Source organism: Eleutherodactylus coqui, chromosome 5 (assembly GCF_035609145.1).
Source record: "Eleutherodactylus coqui strain aEleCoq1 chromosome 5, aEleCoq1.hap1, whole genome shotgun sequence".
NCBI lineage: Eukaryota > Metazoa > Chordata > Amphibia > Anura > Eleutherodactylidae > Eleutherodactylus > Eleutherodactylus coqui.
The window spans coordinates 24,537,238-24,554,998 of record NC_089841.1 but is presented as its reverse complement, the minus strand read 5'-3'; the positions used below and the strand labels follow the sequence as shown (position 1 = coordinate 24,554,998).

Here is a 17,761-nt window from a genome sequence, read left to right as displayed (position 1 = left end):
GATGAAGCGGTTAATGAAAAAACAGTGGGGTAATGGGTGGAGAGATAACGCGGTGAGGAATTAGTGGAGAAATGAGTTTCTTGTAAGCATACAATAGCGGCATGCACTCTTTTATAATAGCGGAAAGCTTTGGATCGTTTCTTGGGGGAATTAAAGCCCTGCACATTGTGCGAGATAATTTTTAAAGTCATGAGGGTGATATAAAGAACTGTAAAGATTGCACATCTGGGGGTCCCAGCCCCACGATAGAAGAACAGGGGGAGTGAGTGAGGGAAAGGGGGGGTGGGAGGGATGTGGAGAAGGTGGCCAACCTGTAAATTCAACATGGAAGACTTTTAAGACATTACAAATAACTTGCATGGGAAGAGCTATTTTGGTGGCCACAACAGCAACTATTCGTGGGAACGACACACCGCAACAGTGCCAAAGAGGCGCTCTTAAGCTTTCTACAAAATATAAAGAGGAGGAGATCCAAGTTCATGGGGAGGTGGGGGGATAAAATAAAAAATAAGAGAGAGGAAAGGAAGAAGCAGAGGAAAAGTGAAAATAAAAGTAAGGTAAAAAAGAGAAGGGGGAAAGAATTAGAAAAGGAGAGGTGGTTTGTAGTGTAGGGCGTATAGGCCCCAAGAACTAAACTCTAGAGTCCATTGACCAAAGATAACCGGAATCCCAGTCCCTGGGTGGTATCTGGCAGAACCTTCCATTTCCCTCATTCCAGTCCTTATTTTTTTTCATTGTTTTTTTTACTTCTATTGGCGGAGTGGCGATTCTATATGCATACATGAAGGTAGTCCGTAAGTGATAGAGGTATCGCTGCCGAGTTGCCCGCGTCAATCATGTATTTTTCGTTCACATTAGGAGGCTATAAAGTTCGCCTGTGGAACATAGGAGTTGGGAGGGCTTTGGAGAAAGGAAAGTATACCCATGGGCATAACATGTCCGACATTGTATTTAAGGGTGTTGGAGACTCTTTAGTTGGAGTTGGATATTTTTCTTGGAAATGCACCCTCAAGGTCAGTCCGTCTTAAATTGTGGAAGGGAGCACCTCCCAAAATTATGTCTCGCAGTTGCTCATTGGTCACAGGAGTTGGAAGCACAGGTCTATGAAGCAGCGCCAAGCTCCTTCCGGGGACAGGATAGTATAGGTCTTAGTTTGGAAGGGGAATGTCAGTTTAAACGGGAAGCCTCACCTATACTGAATGCACTTTTGCTGTAGAATTTCCAAATAGGGCTTGAGAGCTCTCCTTTTAGAAGCATTGAAGGGGCCAGGTCAGGGGATAATTGATAATCGTGACCCTGCAAGGAGAGCTTTGAGATGGAGCGAGCCGTATTAAGCAGTTGTTCTTTAGTGCGGTGGTAGTGCGTTTTCAGGACGTCTCTTTGTGGGCCCCAGCCTTGCGGGCTCTCAAAGCTCTGTGGACTCTGTCCATCTCCAGCTGTTCTATAGGAATATTGGGGCATAACTCCTGGAAAAGGACCGTTTTGGTGGATTGAAGATCTTGCATGGATTCTGGAAGGCCCCGTATTCGTAGGTTGTCTCTACAACCTCTGTTTTCAGCATCTTCCCACTTGTCATGGAGAATGAGGATTTCCTCATGTAGCTGCTCCCTTTCTTTTTCGTGGGACTCAAGGACTGTAGTTGCATTATCCATGCGGTCTTCCAGCGCAGCTGTTCGGTATCGAAGGTCTCAGATTTCCTTGGCGAGTTTGGAGGTTATGTCGTTAGAGATTTGTGATAATTCTTTTTTCAGCATTAGCTGAATTTGGGGTAATAGTGAATCGGAGAGGGAAGCTGCAGTAGCCTCCAACTCCACAGGACATCCTGAAGCACAGTCTAGGGAGGGTATGGGGTCCTCCGTTGATGAGCGGGAAGATTCATCGAAGGTGGTCAGTGTTGGTAGCAGCTTTGATGATCTTTTGGTCGCTGAGTGCGATGGAGTATTTTTCCCCGTTTTCAGCGGACTCATGATGTCGATAGCTACAGCAGTTAGGCAGCAAGCTATAAGGTTGGGGTAGGGATTAGGATCTCCTCTAGTCGGCGACCTCTGTAGGCACTTGGTACTGGTAGGACTACATTAGGGACTTACGTTCACCTATGAGACCAAATGTCGCCCACTGTGTTTTCATGGGCAAGAAAGGAGACATACTAGTGTCAGAGAGCGTGGGGGGTAAATGCCACAGAAAGAATGCGAGGCACTGTCTGCTAGCTGCTGATGTGCTGCTTCTGGAGTGTGAGGAGTGAGCACAGTAAGGGGTCCTGGGCTGCAGCCTCTGGATGTATGTGCCAATTTCTCTCCTATGATGGTGGCTCTGCTCCTCAGGGGTTTCAGTGGAGTTTTGCAGACCACTAGCAGAGGGGGGAGGGGATCGCTCTTGCTCAGAGCTGGAGCAGCAGGCTTTCTCCTAGTGCTGTGTAATGCTCTGCAGCTGCTGTCGGCCCCTCTCCCTGCTCCGCTGTAACTCATGTCTGTGAAAGAGATGAGCGAGCATACTCGTCCGAGCTTGATGCTCGTTCGAGTATTAGGGTACTCGAGATGCTCGTTACTTGAGACGAGCACCACGCGATGTTCAAGTCACTTTCATTTTCTTCCCTGAGAAATTTGCACGCTTTTCTGGCCAATAGAAAGACAGGGAAGGCATTACAACTTCCTCCTGTGACGTTCCAGCCCTATACCACCCCCCTGCAGTGAGTGGCTGGGGAGATCAGGTGATACCCGAGAATTAAAATTTGCCCCGCCCGCAGCTCGCCACAGATGCATTCTGACAGAGATCAGGGAAAGTGCTGTCTTGCTGTAGCTGCTATAGGGAGAGTGTTAGGTGTTATATTCATCTTCAAGAACCCCAACGGTCCTTCTTAGGGCCACATCTGACCGTGTGCAGTACTGTTGAGGCTGCTGGGAGCAGTGTTGCCCAATTTTTTTTTTGTATATCGGGCGTGCAGACCATAGCGTCCTCAGTCTGCAGTCATTTTACAGAGTATAGGGGCAGTACTGGTGAGGCAGGGACAGTGGGAAAGGTGAGAGATATACTGGCTATATAGGCAGTGTGGTTGTTCCCAAAAAGTTTAAAAATATACTATATTTGGCCTGCCTGTCACTGCCTTCAGTTTACTGCGTCTCTGCTGGGGGTAGTAGTTGGTGAATTAATACCCAGCCTTGCGCATAATTGTTTCCTGCCTCTGCTGTGCGTTCCGTACGCGAAGCCAGCCTCCAACAGGGAAATTGAAATACAGTCTATATCACAGGCAGTGTGGTTGTTCCCAAAAAGTTTAAAAATATACTATATTTGGCCTGCCTGTCACTGCCTTCAGTTTACTGCGTCTCTGCTGGGGGAAGTAGTTGGTGAATCAATACCCAGCCTTGCGCATAATTGTCTCCTGCCTCTGCTGTCCGTTCCGTACGCGAAGTCAGCCTGCAACCACAGGCCAATAAGCGGCACATTTAATTACAGCGTTCTGTTTCTGCTAATCTCGTAATACACCATGCTGAGGGGTAGGGGTAGGCCTAGAGGACGTGGACGCGGGCGAGGACGCGGAGACCCAAGTCAGGGTGTGGGCACAGGCCGAGCTCCTGATCCAGGTGTATCGCAGCCGACTGCTGCGGGATTAGGAGAGAGGCAAGTTTCTGGGGTCCCCACATTCATTTCACAATTAATGGGTCAACGCGGTAGACCTTTATTAGAAAATGAGCAGTGTGAGCAGGTCCTGTCGTGGATGGCAGAAAGTGCATCCAACAATCTATCGACCACACAGTCTTCTACACCGTCCACAGCTGCAACTCTGAATCCTCTGGCTGCTGCTCCTCCTTCCTCCCAGCCTCCTCACTCCATGAAAATGACACATTCTGAGGAGCAGGCAGACTCCCAGGAACTGTTCTCGGGCCCCTGCCCAGATTGGGCAGCAATGGTTCCTCTGCCACCGGAGGAGTTTGTCGTGACCGATGCCCAACCTTTGGAAAGTTCCCGGGGTCCGGGGGATGAGGCTGGGGACTCTAGAGCTTTCAGTGGGTGAGGAGGACGATGACGATGAGACACAGTTGTCTATCAGTGAGGTAGTAGTAAGGGCAGTAAGTCCGAGGGAGGAGCGCACAGAGGATTCGGAGGAAGAGCAGCTGGACGATGAGGTGACTGACCCCACCTGGTTTGCTAAGCCTACTGAGGACAGGTCTTCAGAGGGGCAGGCAAGTGCAGCAGCAGGGCAGGTTGGAAGAGGCAGTGCGGTGGCCAGCGGTAGAGGCAGGGCCAGACCGAATAATCCACCAACTGTTTCCCAAAGCGCCCCCTCGCGTCATGCCACTTTGCAGAGGCCGAGGTGCTCAAAGGTCTGGCAGTTTTTCACTGATAGTGCAGATGACCGACGAACCGTGGTGTGCAAGGTTTGTCGCGCCAAGATCAGCCGTGGAGCCACCACCACCAGCCTCACCACCACCAGCATGCGCAGGCATATGATGGCCAAGCACCCCACAAGGTCGGACGAAGGCCGTTCACCGCCTCCGGTTTGCACCACTGCCTCTCCCCCTGTGCCCCAACCTGCCACTGAGATCCAACCCCCCTCTCAGGACACAGGCACGACCGTCTCCCGGCCTGCACCCACACCCTCACCTCCGCTGTCCTCGGCCCCATCCAGCAATGTCTCTCAGCGCAGCGTCCAGCCGTCGCTAGCGCAACTGTTTGAGCGCAAGCGCAAGTACGCCGCCACGCACCCGCACGCTCAAGCGTTAAACGGGCACATAGCCAAATTGATCAGCCTGGAGATGCTGCCGTATAGGCTTGTGGAAGCGGAGGCTTTCAAAAACATGATGGCGGCCCCGCGCTACTTGGTTCCCAGTCGCCACTACTTTTCCCGATGTGCCGTCCCAGCCCTGCACGACCACGTCTCCCGCAACATTGTACGCGCCCTCACCAACGCGGTTACTGGCAAGGTCCACTTAACAACGGACACGTGGACAAGCACAGGCGGGCAGGGCCACTATATCTCCCTGATGGCACATTGGGTGAATTTAGTGGAGGCTGGGACCGAGTCAGAGCATGGGACCGCTCACGTCCTACCCACCCCCAGAATTGCGGGCCCCAGCTTGGTACTGGTATCTGCGGCGGTGTATGCTTCCTCCACTAAACCATCCTCCTCCTCCTACGCAACCTCTGTCTCGCAATCAAGATGTGTCAGCAGCAGCAGCACGTCGCCAGCAGTCGGTGTCGCACGGCGTGGCAGCACAGCGGTGGGCAAGCGTCAGCAGGCCGTGCTGAAACTACTCAGCTTAGGAGAGAAGAGGCACACGGCCCACGAACTGCTGCAGGGTCTGACAGAGCAGACCGACCGCTGGCTTTCGCCGCTGAGCCTCCAACCGGGCATGGTCGTGTGTGACAACGGCCGTAACCTGGTGGCGGCTCTGCAGCTCGGCAGCCTCACGCACGTGCCATGCCTGGCCCACGTCTTTAATTTGGTGGTTCAGCGCTTTCTGAAAAGCTACCCACGCTTGTCAGACCTGCTCGGAAAAGTGCGCCGGGTCAGCGCACATTTCCGCAAGTCCAACACGGACGCTGCCACCCTGCGGACCCTACATCGGTTTAATCTGCCAGTGCACCGACTGCTGTGCGACGTGCCCACACGGTGGAACTCTACGCTCCACATGCTGGCCAGGCTCTATGAGCAGCGTAGAGCTATAGTGGAATACCAACTCCAACATGGGCGGCGTAGTGGGAGTCAGCCTCCTTAATTCTTTACAGAAGAGTGGGCCTGGTTGGCAGACATCTGCCAGGTCCTTGGAAACTTTGAGGAGTGTACCCAGATGGTGAGCGGCGATGCTGCAATCATTAGCGTCACCATTCCTCTGCTATGCCTCTTGAGAAGTTCCCTGCAAAGCATAAAGGCAGGCGCTTTGCGCTCGGAAACGGAGGCGGGGGAAGACAGTATGTCGCTAGATAGTCAGAGCACCCTCATATCTATATCTCAGCGCGTTGAGGAGGAGGAGCATCAGGAGGATGAGGACGAGGGGGAAGAGACAGCTTGGCCCACTGCTGAGGGTACCCATGCTGCTTGCCTGTCATCCTTTCAGCGTGTATGGCCTGAGGAGGAGGATCCTGAAAGTGATCTTCCTAGTGAGGACAGCCATGTGTTGCGTACAGGTACCCTGGCACACATGGCTGACTTCATGTTAGGATGCCTTTCTCGTCGCCCTCGCGTTACACGCATTCTGGCCACTACGGATTACTGGGTGTACACACTGCTCGACCCACGGTATAAGGAGAACCTTTCCACTCTCATACCCGAAGAGGAAAGGGGTTCGAGAGTGATGCTATACCACAGGACCCTGGCAGACAAACTGATGGTAAAATTCCCATCCGACAGCGCTAGTGGCAGAAGGCGCAGTTCCGAGGGCCAGGTAGCAGGGGAGGCGCGGAGATCAGGCAGCATGTACAGCGCAGGCAGGGGAACACTCTCCAAGGCCTTTGCCAGCTTTATGGCTCCCCAGCAAGACTGTGTCACCGCTCCCCAGTCAAGGCTGAGTCGGAGGGAGCACTGTAAAAGGATGGTGAGGAAGTACGTAGCCGATCGCACGACCGTCCTCCGTGACGCCTCTGCTCCCTACAGCTACTGGGTGTCGAAGCTGGACACGTGGCCTGAACTCGCGCTGTATGCCCTGGAGGTGCTTGCTTGTCCTGCGGCTAGCGTCTTGTCAGAGAGGGTGTTTAGTGCGGCTGGGGGAATCATCACGGATAAGCGTACCCGCCTGTCAACCGACAGTGCCGACAGGCTTACACTCATAAAGATAAACAAACCCTGGATTTCCCCAGACTTCTCTTCTCCACCAGCGGACAGCAGCGGTACCTAAACAATACGTAGGCTGCACCCGCGGATGGAAGCATCGTTCTCTATAACCATAAAAAACGGGGACCTTTTAGCTTCATCAATCTGTGTATTATATTCCTCCTTCTCCTCATGCTCCTCCTCCTGAAACCTCACGTAATCACGCCGAACGGGCAATTTTTCTTAGGCCCAGAAGACTCAGTCATATTACTTTTGTAAACAATGTTTATACGTTTCAATGCTCATTAAAGCGTTGAAACTTGCACCTGAACCAATTTTTATTTTAACTGGGCTGCCTCCAGGCCTAGTTACTAAATAAGCCACAGTAACCAAAGCGATTAATGGGTTTCACCTGCCCTCTTGGTTGGGCATGGGCAATTTTTCTGAGGTACATTTGTACTGTTGGTACACCAATTTTTTTGGGCCCTCGCCTACAGTGTAATCCTTGTAATTTTTATGGGCTTCGCCTGCACTCATGGTACAGCAAGGTGTGTGGGGTTGGCCTACACTTTTGCTACATAAATGTAACTGGGGCCTTGTCTATACTGCAACTACTGAAATGTGAAAGAGACTGTTATCTCCCTAAACTGTTGCAACGGGAATTGTTACTGGGGCCTGTCTTGATTGCTACTACTACTGAAATGGAACTAAGACTGCGCTCCCCCTATACTGCTGCTTCGGAATTGTTACTGGGGCCTGTCTTGAGTGCTACTATTACTGAAATGGAACTAAGACTGCGCTCCCCCTATACTGCTGCTTCGGAATTGTTACTGGGGCCTGTCTTGAGTGCTACTATTATTGAAATGGAACTAAGACTGTGCTCCCCCCTATACTGCTGCTTCGGAATTGTTACTGGGGCCTGTCTGGACTGCTACTACTACTGAAATGGAACTAATACTGTGCTCCCCCTATAACGCTGCTACTGATATGTTACTGGGGCCTGTCCCTAATTCTACCGCTGAAATGTTACTAATTCTGGGCTCTGCCTATACCGCTGCTAATGCTATGTCACTGGGGTGTGGAAACGGAGGTTTCCAAAAGACATGATGGCGGCGAGGCCATTTCCCACCAACGCGGTTACTGTTAAGGTGCATATAACCACGGACACGTGGACAGGACACGTAGTGCCTCAAAAACATCCCCCTCCTCCTCCAACAATGAAAACATTCTTGGCAAATACCTTTGCATTGGTCCGTCTGGTGGCAGTCCAAGAATTTCACCTTTAACGACACAACAAGAGAGCCCCCTCCGTCACGGCCCACTTAATCCTGGCCACATTCCGAAAACCAACGAAATAAAACCGCGCTACTAAGTCCGCAGTCGCCACCACATTCCCACCAACGCGGTTACTGTTAAGGTACATATTACCAGTCTGACTGGGGCATGCACTGTGGGCCGAAGCCCACCTGTATTGTATGTGACGTTAGCTCTGCTGAGCAGGGCACTGCAATGGGATACATTTATGTACCGCCAATGGGTTCCAGGGAGCCACCCATGCTGTGGGTCCACAGGGACTTCACATTAGGGATTTGTACCTGCCAGTGTCTATGTATTAAAAACCCTGGTCAGACTGGGGCATGCAGTGTGGGCCGAAGCCCACCTGCATTTAATCGGACGTTACCTTAGCTGTGCTGGGCAATGCAATGGGATTTATTTATGTACCGCCGGTGGCTTCCTGGGACCCACCTATGCTGTTGGTCCACACGGAGTTGTAACTGCATGTGTTTACTTATAAAGAACCCCAGTCTGACTGGGGCATGCAGTGTGGGCCGAAACCCACCTGCATTAAACCTGATGTTACCTCAGCTGTGCTGGGCACTGCAATTGGATTTATTTATGTACCGCCGGTGGGTTCCAGGGAGCCACCCATGCAGGCAGTGTGTGCCTCTGGTTCCTCCTCATGGCAGACGCACTTATAAATAGACATGAGGGTGGTGTGGCTATGAGCCCAGCGTGTGGCATGAGGGCAGCTGAAGGCTGCGCAGGGACACTTTGGTGTGCGCTGTGGACACTGGGTCGTGCGGGGGGGTGGGGGTGGGGGGTTGGGCAGCATGTAACCCAGGAGAAGTGGCAGCGGAGTGTCATGCAGGCAGTGATTGTGCTTTGTTGGAGGTCGTGTGGTGCTTAGCTAAGGTATGCATTGCTAATGAGGGTTTTTCAGAAGTAAAAATTGTTGGGAGGGGGGGGGCACTCTTGCCGCTATTATGGCTTAATAGCGGGACCTGGGAACTTGAGATGCAGCCCAACATGTAGCCCCTCGCCTGCCCTATCCGTTTCTGTGTCGTTCCCATCACTTTCTTGAATTTCCCGGATTTTCACAAATGAAAACCTTAGCAAGCATCGGCGATATACAAAAATGCTCGGGTCGCCCATTGACTTCAATGGGGTTCATTACTCGAAACGAACCCTCGAGCATCACGGAAAGTTCGACTCGAGTAACGAGCACCCGAGCATTTTGGTGCTCGCTCATCTCTAGTCTGTGATACAGCAGCAGCTCTCCCTGTATCTTCAGCCCTGTCAGTGTCCTCTGTGGCTGCAGAGCTCAGCTACCCCACTATAGCAGTCCCTGGGCTGCAGAGCCCTTATCAGTGTCCCAGATGCAGGAGGTGGGGGGGAAGGGTGAGTGTTTACACCGAGCCCTGCTCTCTGCACGGACTGCTCAGCGCAGGATAAGGGAGATGTGAGAGGAAGTTTCCACTTCACTGATTGTCAGTGCCGGAGGAATCAGGGAATGTGGCAGGGAATCCCCTCAACTCCGGAGCAGCACCTTCTACAAGCTGGTATGGGGAAGGCTTGGAGCCCTGTCTGGCAGTGGGGGAGGGGTGTAACTTCAGGCCGGAGGCCGCAGGGATTAACTGGGCCACGGTAGGCTGTAAATCAGAGTCACAGCTCAGCAGAAGACGCAGCTCTGAGCTCCCCTGGGTTGTAGAGGGTTATGGTGACCCGATAAGAAGCCTCTAGGGGTCAGGAGAGGAAGGGAAACTTTGTTTTTTCTGGCTGGTAGCAGGAGCAATGGAGTTCAGCAACTTCTCCCTCTGAGTGCCAAGCCACGCCCCCTCCCTGTCACCACTATCTGATGTCACCGGTCACTATTCTGTCACTACTGTCACCACTATCTGATGTCACCTGTCAGTATTCTGTCACTACCGTCACCACTATCTGATGTCACCTGTCACTATTCTGTCACTACCGTCACCACTATCTGATGTCACCTGTCACTATTCTGTCACTACCGTCACCACTATCTGATGTCACCGGTCACTATTCTGTCACTACCGTCACCACTATCTGATGTCACCTGCCACTATTCTGTCACTACTGTCACCACTATCTGATGTCACTGATCACTATTCTGTCACTACTGTCACCTCTATCTGATGTCACCGGTCACTATTCTGTCACTACCGTCACCACTATCTGATGTCACCTGTCACTATTCTGTCACTACCGTCACCACTATATGATGTCACCTGTCACTATTCTGTCACTACTGTCACCACTATCTGATGTCACCGGTCACTATTCTGTCACTACTGTCACCACTATCTGATGTCACCTGTCACTATTCTGTCACTACCGTCACCACTATCTGATGTCACCTGTCACTATTCTGTCACTACTGTCACCACTATCTGATGTCACCGGTCACTATTCTGTCACTACTGTCACCACTATCTGATGTCACCGGTCACTATTCTGTCACTACCGTCACCACTATCTGATGTCATCGGTCACTATTCTGTCACTACCGTCACCACTATCTGATGTCACCTGCCACTATTCTGTCACTACTGTCACCACTATCTGATGTCACCGGTCACTGTTCTGTCACTACCGTCACCACTATCTTATGTCACCGGTCACTATTCTGTCACTACCGTCACCACTATCTGATGTCACCTGTCACTATTCTGTCACAACTGTCACCACTATCTGATGTCACCGGTCACTATTCTGTCACTACCGTCACCACTATCTGATGTCACCTGTCACTATTCTGTCACTACTGTCACCACTATCTGATGTCACCTGTCACTATTCTGTCACTACTGTCACCACTATCTGATGTCACCGGTCACTATTCTGTCACTACCGTCACCACTATCTGATGTCACCGGTCACTCTCTCTCTGGGTATTGTAGTCCGCCCATTTCATTTATTACTTTAACTCCACATTTTTTATCGTTTTGCCAGCTATTTTAGGTACATAACATTTCACAGGCCATTTATAGCAATAGTTGTACAATATAGGGGGAAGATAAAAGAATGTGAAGCTCTGAACACGGAGTAATAGCCAATAAGTAGGATAAAAGGAAACAACAAAATATTTAGAGAAAGCAATCGTGGTCTCGGCCCACAATGTGATGCTTTGAACTCGTGTCTCACATTTGCATGAGGCGAAGGGTGTAGGTTCTCTTTAACCCCTTTTAGTTGCCCATTGTTTTAAACCAAGGACCGCCTCATGCCTCACATATTTCCAAAACCTAATGACTGCCGTCCTTCAGGGTATTCAACAAGTATTTCCTGAGAATTTGAACCACTCAGCCCGCTTGTCCTTGAACCTTTCCACCTGCCTAGTCTGGATGCAATTATATGCCCCATTAAGCAGATGTGATGAACCACCTGGATATTTCAGTGGTATACTAGTACTTTTCCATTTTTTTTTTGCTACAGAAGATTATAAGAACATCCTCTGAGGAGTCGTCTTCTCTGCCACCGCTGGTCCCCACTGTTCTGTAATGTGTGACATGGAGCACCGTGCATGTTGGATTTGGTCCCACAGGTTTTGGAGAGGTTCGCACAAGCACCAAATATGTTGATATCTCAACAAACTCTGTTGAATGCCTTCTCCACATCAAAAGCTGGAAACAAAGAAGGCGTACCCCGAGCCCACACCACCATAATAACTGATGTAGCGTTGTACCATCTACTGTCTGCTGTCCCTTAATAAATCCCACTTGGTCCTTATCAACATTTGGTGGAACTCCAGAGAGTCTGTTGGTTAATATTTCACATATAATTTTTATATCTGTATTTAACAGGGATTTTGGTGTAACATAAGCGGAGGGATCGGGGCTTTTACCAGCCAGAGGCAAGGTGGTAATAAGTGCCTTCAGCATCTCTGGAGGGACTTCACCTTTTGTCATTGTTTCATTGAACACCTTGGCCAGATATAAGGCTAGGGTGATTTTGTGGGCCTTGTAATAATCCCCCATAAGACTGTCTGGTCCCGGGGATTTGCTCATTTGTAGGAAATTAATGATGTTGAGTACTTCAGTCATACTAAATGGTTGTGATGGTGCCCAATACCTCCTGGGTCAGAGAAGGAGGCTTCATCCTGCTCAGAAAAGTGGTTATATAGTTTTGTGTAGGTTGGCTTGTGGAATCATTGTTAGTTACGTTATACAATGGTTTATTATTGCCTGCCCATGTATTCACAATTCCTTGAAGGTCAAAAGCCTTGTCCTGGGGGTCATTAATAAATAGAATACGAGATCAGGTTGAACGGGCCTTTACTTGTCGTAGGTTATTTTCAGTATTCTAAAGGACACAATTCTTGGAGCTGTTGGTTTCAGTGGATATTTCTTTAGTTCGTTCTGGTGATTAAGAAAACTCATCAAGTCTGTGCAGTCTAGATCGTAGTGATAATAGTAAGGCATTTCTCTGTTTTTTGGTCACATGAGGCCAGTTTTCGGAAATTATATCCCATAAATGCCTTTTGCGTGCACCATAGAGTAGATTAGTTGAGTTAAAAATAATCTGATAACATTTTTAGTGAATTGGTGGTAAACTTTGGGTGTTTTAGAATATAGTTGTAAAGACTCCAAACTTTAATAGTTGGGTGGTTGAATTGTTCCTGAATGAACATAGTTATGGGTGCGTGGTCAGACCACACCATGCTGCCTATAGTGGTAGACATGACCCTACTATTAAGACCCCCATCCACCAGCATAAAATTGATCCTGCTATACATCTTGTGGAGTGTAGAAGATTTCCTTGCCGGTCCTTTTGAGGTCTATCAGTTCCCTGCTGTTGGGTCTTCCTTGGCTTTGTCAGCATAATCCCAGCTCGGATTGAATGTCTAAGGAAGTGTTATGTTGGCGTTATCCTGCCATTCTATGTGTCTGTTTCAAGTATAGTCTGTTCCTTGCTCTCCGGTACCCCAGAACCTCCAGGGCCAGCAACAGCTTAGTACGGTTTTACTGATGTGTTCGAGAAGAAAGAGGCAGAATGTCTGCCACCACATTGTTCCTATGACTGTCCTATTGATCTGGTGCCAGGTTCTGCATATCCTTGAGGGAGGGTATAGCCTCTGTCCCTTTCTGAGTTCCAACCTACTGCAAAATATATCAGATAATCTCGCCATGAGATTCATCTACAAGTCTTCTCTCCTGCTGGAGCATATTCTACTTTGTTAGAACGAAGGATGGGTCACTCCGGCCTTGCATAGAATATCGGGGCTTGAATGCCATTGCCAAAAATATCCGTGACCCTTAATCCATGAACTGTTTGCTTGCACTGAGCTCGTATCTTTACGAATCTTGATGTACGTGGAACTTTTAATCTCCTCCACATTCGTGAGGGTGTGTGGTGCAAATATAGTTGCCTATTTGTAGCCCTCCATTTCATATCTTCTTGTAATGGAAGCCTATATAAATGGCTATTTATGATTTTTTTATCCATCCATTCTGTATCTTAAATGTGAAATGCTATGAATACTCATGTGGACTTTAAACCTGTTTGGTGTAGGCTTAGTTATCCAAAACCCACTTCTTTAAAGCCTTATCCAAACTTGTGGTTTTCCAGTTGGCAAAACAGGGTGACGAGTGGAAAACCCTTGGATTGGGCATTATTATTTGGTTATGCCTTTCTGTCTGGTTAATGCCCCACCCATATTTTAGAAGTTTGTGAATGACGCCTTCAGGGACCTTTTCTATGAGTGTGTTGTCGTGTACCTCGATGATATTCTGATCTTCTCACCAGATATCCACTCACACTGTAGACAATTCCGTGTAGTACTCTAGCAATTACCCACCGCACAGCAACTCAACCCTCAACAAGCCTGGTGGTCCTTATTCTTTGCTCGATTTGATTTTATTTTGCAATTCCAGCCCACCAATAGGAATGTCAAAGCGGACACACCGTCAAGATCCTTAGATTCCAGTGATCTTAAGGAGAAGCCATAATACATCGTAGACCCTGCCAGTTTAGTATCCGTGGCTCCTGTTCAAATAAAGAATATTCCTCCTGGAAAGACATATGTACCTAAAAGAAAACTAGTTTTATCCTGGGGACACTGTTCTAAGGTAGGTGGACACCCAGTTCAACTTAAAAATATGGAGGTAATTTGTCGTCATTACCGTTGGTTAGCTATGGTGAAGGATAGCCAGATCTTTTGTTTCAAAACAAGTCCTCAAAACAAAAACCTGCTGGTCTTCTTTGCCCTCTACCCATTCCAGAGATCCCATGGCCGCACATAGCCACAGAATTTATTACGGATTTGCCCTCATCCAATGAGTGCACAATCATCTGGGTGGTCTTCAATCGTTTTTCCAAGCTGGCTTACTTCATCCCTCTGAAAGTTCATTGACCACATCTTTTGGCTACATGGTTTTCTTCTGCACATGGTGTCTGATAGGAAGGTCCAGTTTACTTCAAGATGTTGGAGGGCTCTTTGTAAGCTTATGGATGCATCCCTGGACTTCTCCTTACCATCCACAGTCTAATGGGCAGGTTCAACATACCAACCAGATCCTGACCAATTACCTCCGTCACGTTACCAATGTACATCATGCCGATTGGTCCAGCCTGTTTAACTGGGACGAGTTTTCCCATAACCATCATGCCAGTGAGTCCACTAATAAATCTCCCTTTCTCATAGTGTATGGTTATCAACCCAGGATTCCTCTGCCTATTTCTTCCACATCTGAAGTTGCGGCAGCAGTTTCATCACTGGAGAATTTTCCCAGAATCTGTCAGAAGACAAGACTAAACTGGAAAGAGCAACCACCCAGATGTAGAAGTTCACCGATTGCAAGCTTTGATCCCCTCCGCAGTTGGTTTCCAGTGATAAAGTATGGCTTTCCTCCATACTTTATAAATTAGCACCTCGATTTTTGGGCCCATTTGAGATATCCAAAAAGGTGAACCCTATATGCTACAAGTTACGGCTCCCTGCGGATACCTAATTCCTTCCATGTCTCACTTTTCAAACCTCCTGGTTCTCAATAAATGTTCTAAAAAGTCCAAATCTGCTGTGGCCCAAGTTAACTCCAAAAAACGTTTGCTAGTTCAAGAATACTCTAGATATGTAGTAGATCAGGAACAAGACCTATTTTTTGGTGGACTGGAAGAGACACGGTTCTTGGGAGCCTTCAGAAAATATCAGTGCCCTCCTTCTACAAAAATTTTTACTAAGAACTGGCAGGAGGACAAGGGGTCTGCCTGGGTCTGCCGCCCCCCCCCCCCCCCCCCCCCCTGCTGTTGCTGGCAGATGCGGGCATCACACTGTCTCTTCTGCATGAACTGCTCTTTTACTTTCTATCAGCACTGCTGAAGTTAATCCTCTGCAGTGCTGTGTGCTTTCCACCAGTATTGCCTGAGTTAACCCTTCTCCTTGCTCTCAGCCAAGCTGCAGGGCTATTTAACCTGAGCTGGGAAACTTGCTCCTTGCCAGAAAATCAGTGGTGTTTGTTTCCTGTTCTCAGCTAGCTATTCTGATCTTGGGCTACTGTGTACCGACCCTTGAACCTGTTTGCAGGACTTGCCTGCCTTGATCCTTTGACTTGTAACCCGGATTTTGATTATATACCGCCTTCTCCGACATAAGGTCCATATCTAGACTCTGCGCTTTGTCCTGTTTCGTGGTGCGTTTCACCAGTGTCGCCAACCAGCAGCCAACTACACCGGGACTACTCCAACCATCGGGTGTTGCAAAGGCCAAATATAAAATACAAGGGCAGATTGGGGTTTGGTGGTGGATGTGTCCATAGAAGGCCAGAGAGCTTTGTTACACAACCATATTATTATGTGGTGTAAGGTCCCGATTCCTGCAGAGCTCAAGCGCTTCTTGTTTGTGCATAATTTTAGCACAGTTTTTATTGATAATGAGTTTTACAGAAAAAGGTCTGAATGCCCTCCGACGTAGAAAAGTGGGTGCAGAGGTCAGCAAACAGTAAAATATTGTGAAAGTGATCGGGGACTGTAGGGGATCACCTGGCGATAGACGTTATTTACTCTTTAATGTGCTAAACATGGATACGTGTGATGACCTCCCTTGTTGTGGACCTGGGCAGTGATTAAGACTCAGAAGCCTGTGCGCCCGGTCTGTAATGCGATCGTATCTGGTACCTGTAATAGGTCTTATGTTTTACTGGGGTTGTGTTAGAAGGGGTTTCACTATAATTCTCTGCAGAGTATGAAGTGGCAGGCAGTGAAGGGGTTAATGCTGAGATTTCCTCTCAGCGCTCCCCCCAGCCTTTTCCTCCTCAGCAGCGCCCACTACAGGCTCTGAGAGAGCTGCTGTAGATGGTGGACTGCTGGATGATGATGGCAGCGCAGGGAGGGAATCCTCCAGCAGAGGGGAATCCCTCACAGCCTACAATTCTGTGGAGTTTACTAGAGGAGGCTGTTTCCCTGTCTGCTCTCTGTCTGCCGGCGCCATGTTGGATTTCCCTGCTGGCAGGGAAGAACTTTGTGAGCTTCAGAGGGCTCTTCTTCTTACCTCTGACCATCACAACTGGTGCCAGCGATGTCAGGAGATGTTAGGCAAGTCCTGTTGTGTGAATCCCAGGTTTCCACTGCCTGTAGTGCTGATTACATGCTGTTAGATCTGGCAGAGAAGAGCTAAGCATCCTCCAACATCAGTCACTGCCCCCCCAATTATTACTTTACTTGCCCGTTGTTGAACCCGCTCAAGCTCTGTCATGTCCTTCTTGAGTCAATACTATAGACTATATTCCATGTGTGAATATTATCTATAGTATTGACTCAAGAAGGACATGTCAGAGCTTGAGCGACTTGTAAAGAGGAAGAACAATCCTCTCCTCATGTGTCCGTAGACCTATTTTGATGCACCCCATTATCCTATTTGCCTTGACAGCAGCTGCCTGACACTTGTTGCTCTAGTTACGTTTACAGTTATCTAAATTCCCCAAGTCCTTCCCTAAGCCATAAACTTCATATGTTTCTTTACAAGTTATTTTGGTGGCTTTTTTATACAGAGATGTTTTTTCAGAATTTTTTTTTTTCAATTGCAGAAATAGACAAGAAAACTCACATGTACATTGCAGACATCTATATTGTGCTCTAAAACACTGCAGCGCTTCAGAAAAAGCAGAGCAAAAAGCAGCTCTGAACTTGGAGAAGAGTCAGTGGGGCGGTCGCTGCCGACTTCTCCCTGCCTGGGTCGGCTATCAGTCCAATTGATCCGGGTGAGGAGAACCCTGTCGGGGTTTTGTGTTGCCTGTAGTTCATACAACTCACAAAACAGCTTCTCTTTAATATCATCTTAAAGGTGTTTTCCCATGAATTGCTTCATTACCCCAGTGTCCTTCCTGGTTGCTGCTGACCAGGACATGTGACTGCTGCAGCCAATCACTGCCCACAGCAGAGACCTTTTATAGCCAGTAATTGGCTGCGGCAGTCACATGTCCTGGTCAGCAGCAACCAGGAAGGACACGGGTTGTGAAGCATTTTTAAGCAATGGAAAAAAACACAAATGTTTCCCCTTATTATCACGAGTAAATTTATAATGTTTTTTTTACATTGTTTCATATTGTTTCCATTCAGGTCCTACATGACTGATTCATCAAAGATGGAGAAGGACAGAAACAAGATGGCTGAAAGTGTATTAAATCTCACCCTAGAGATACTCTTCCAGCTTACTGGGGAGGTGAGAGATTCTGATGATGTCACAATACATCATTCTTATCTGTGGTAATTACAGATGATGTC

At 48.7% G+C, this 17,761-nt stretch overlaps 1 protein-coding gene across 1 annotated transcript in view; it reads left to right on the top strand.

Annotated features, from left to right (window-relative positions):
- LOC136627321 (zinc finger protein 585A-like) overlaps nt 1-17,761 on the top strand; it is a 368,397-nt gene that overhangs the window by 329,979 nt on the left and 20,657 nt on the right. The window lies entirely within an intron of this gene.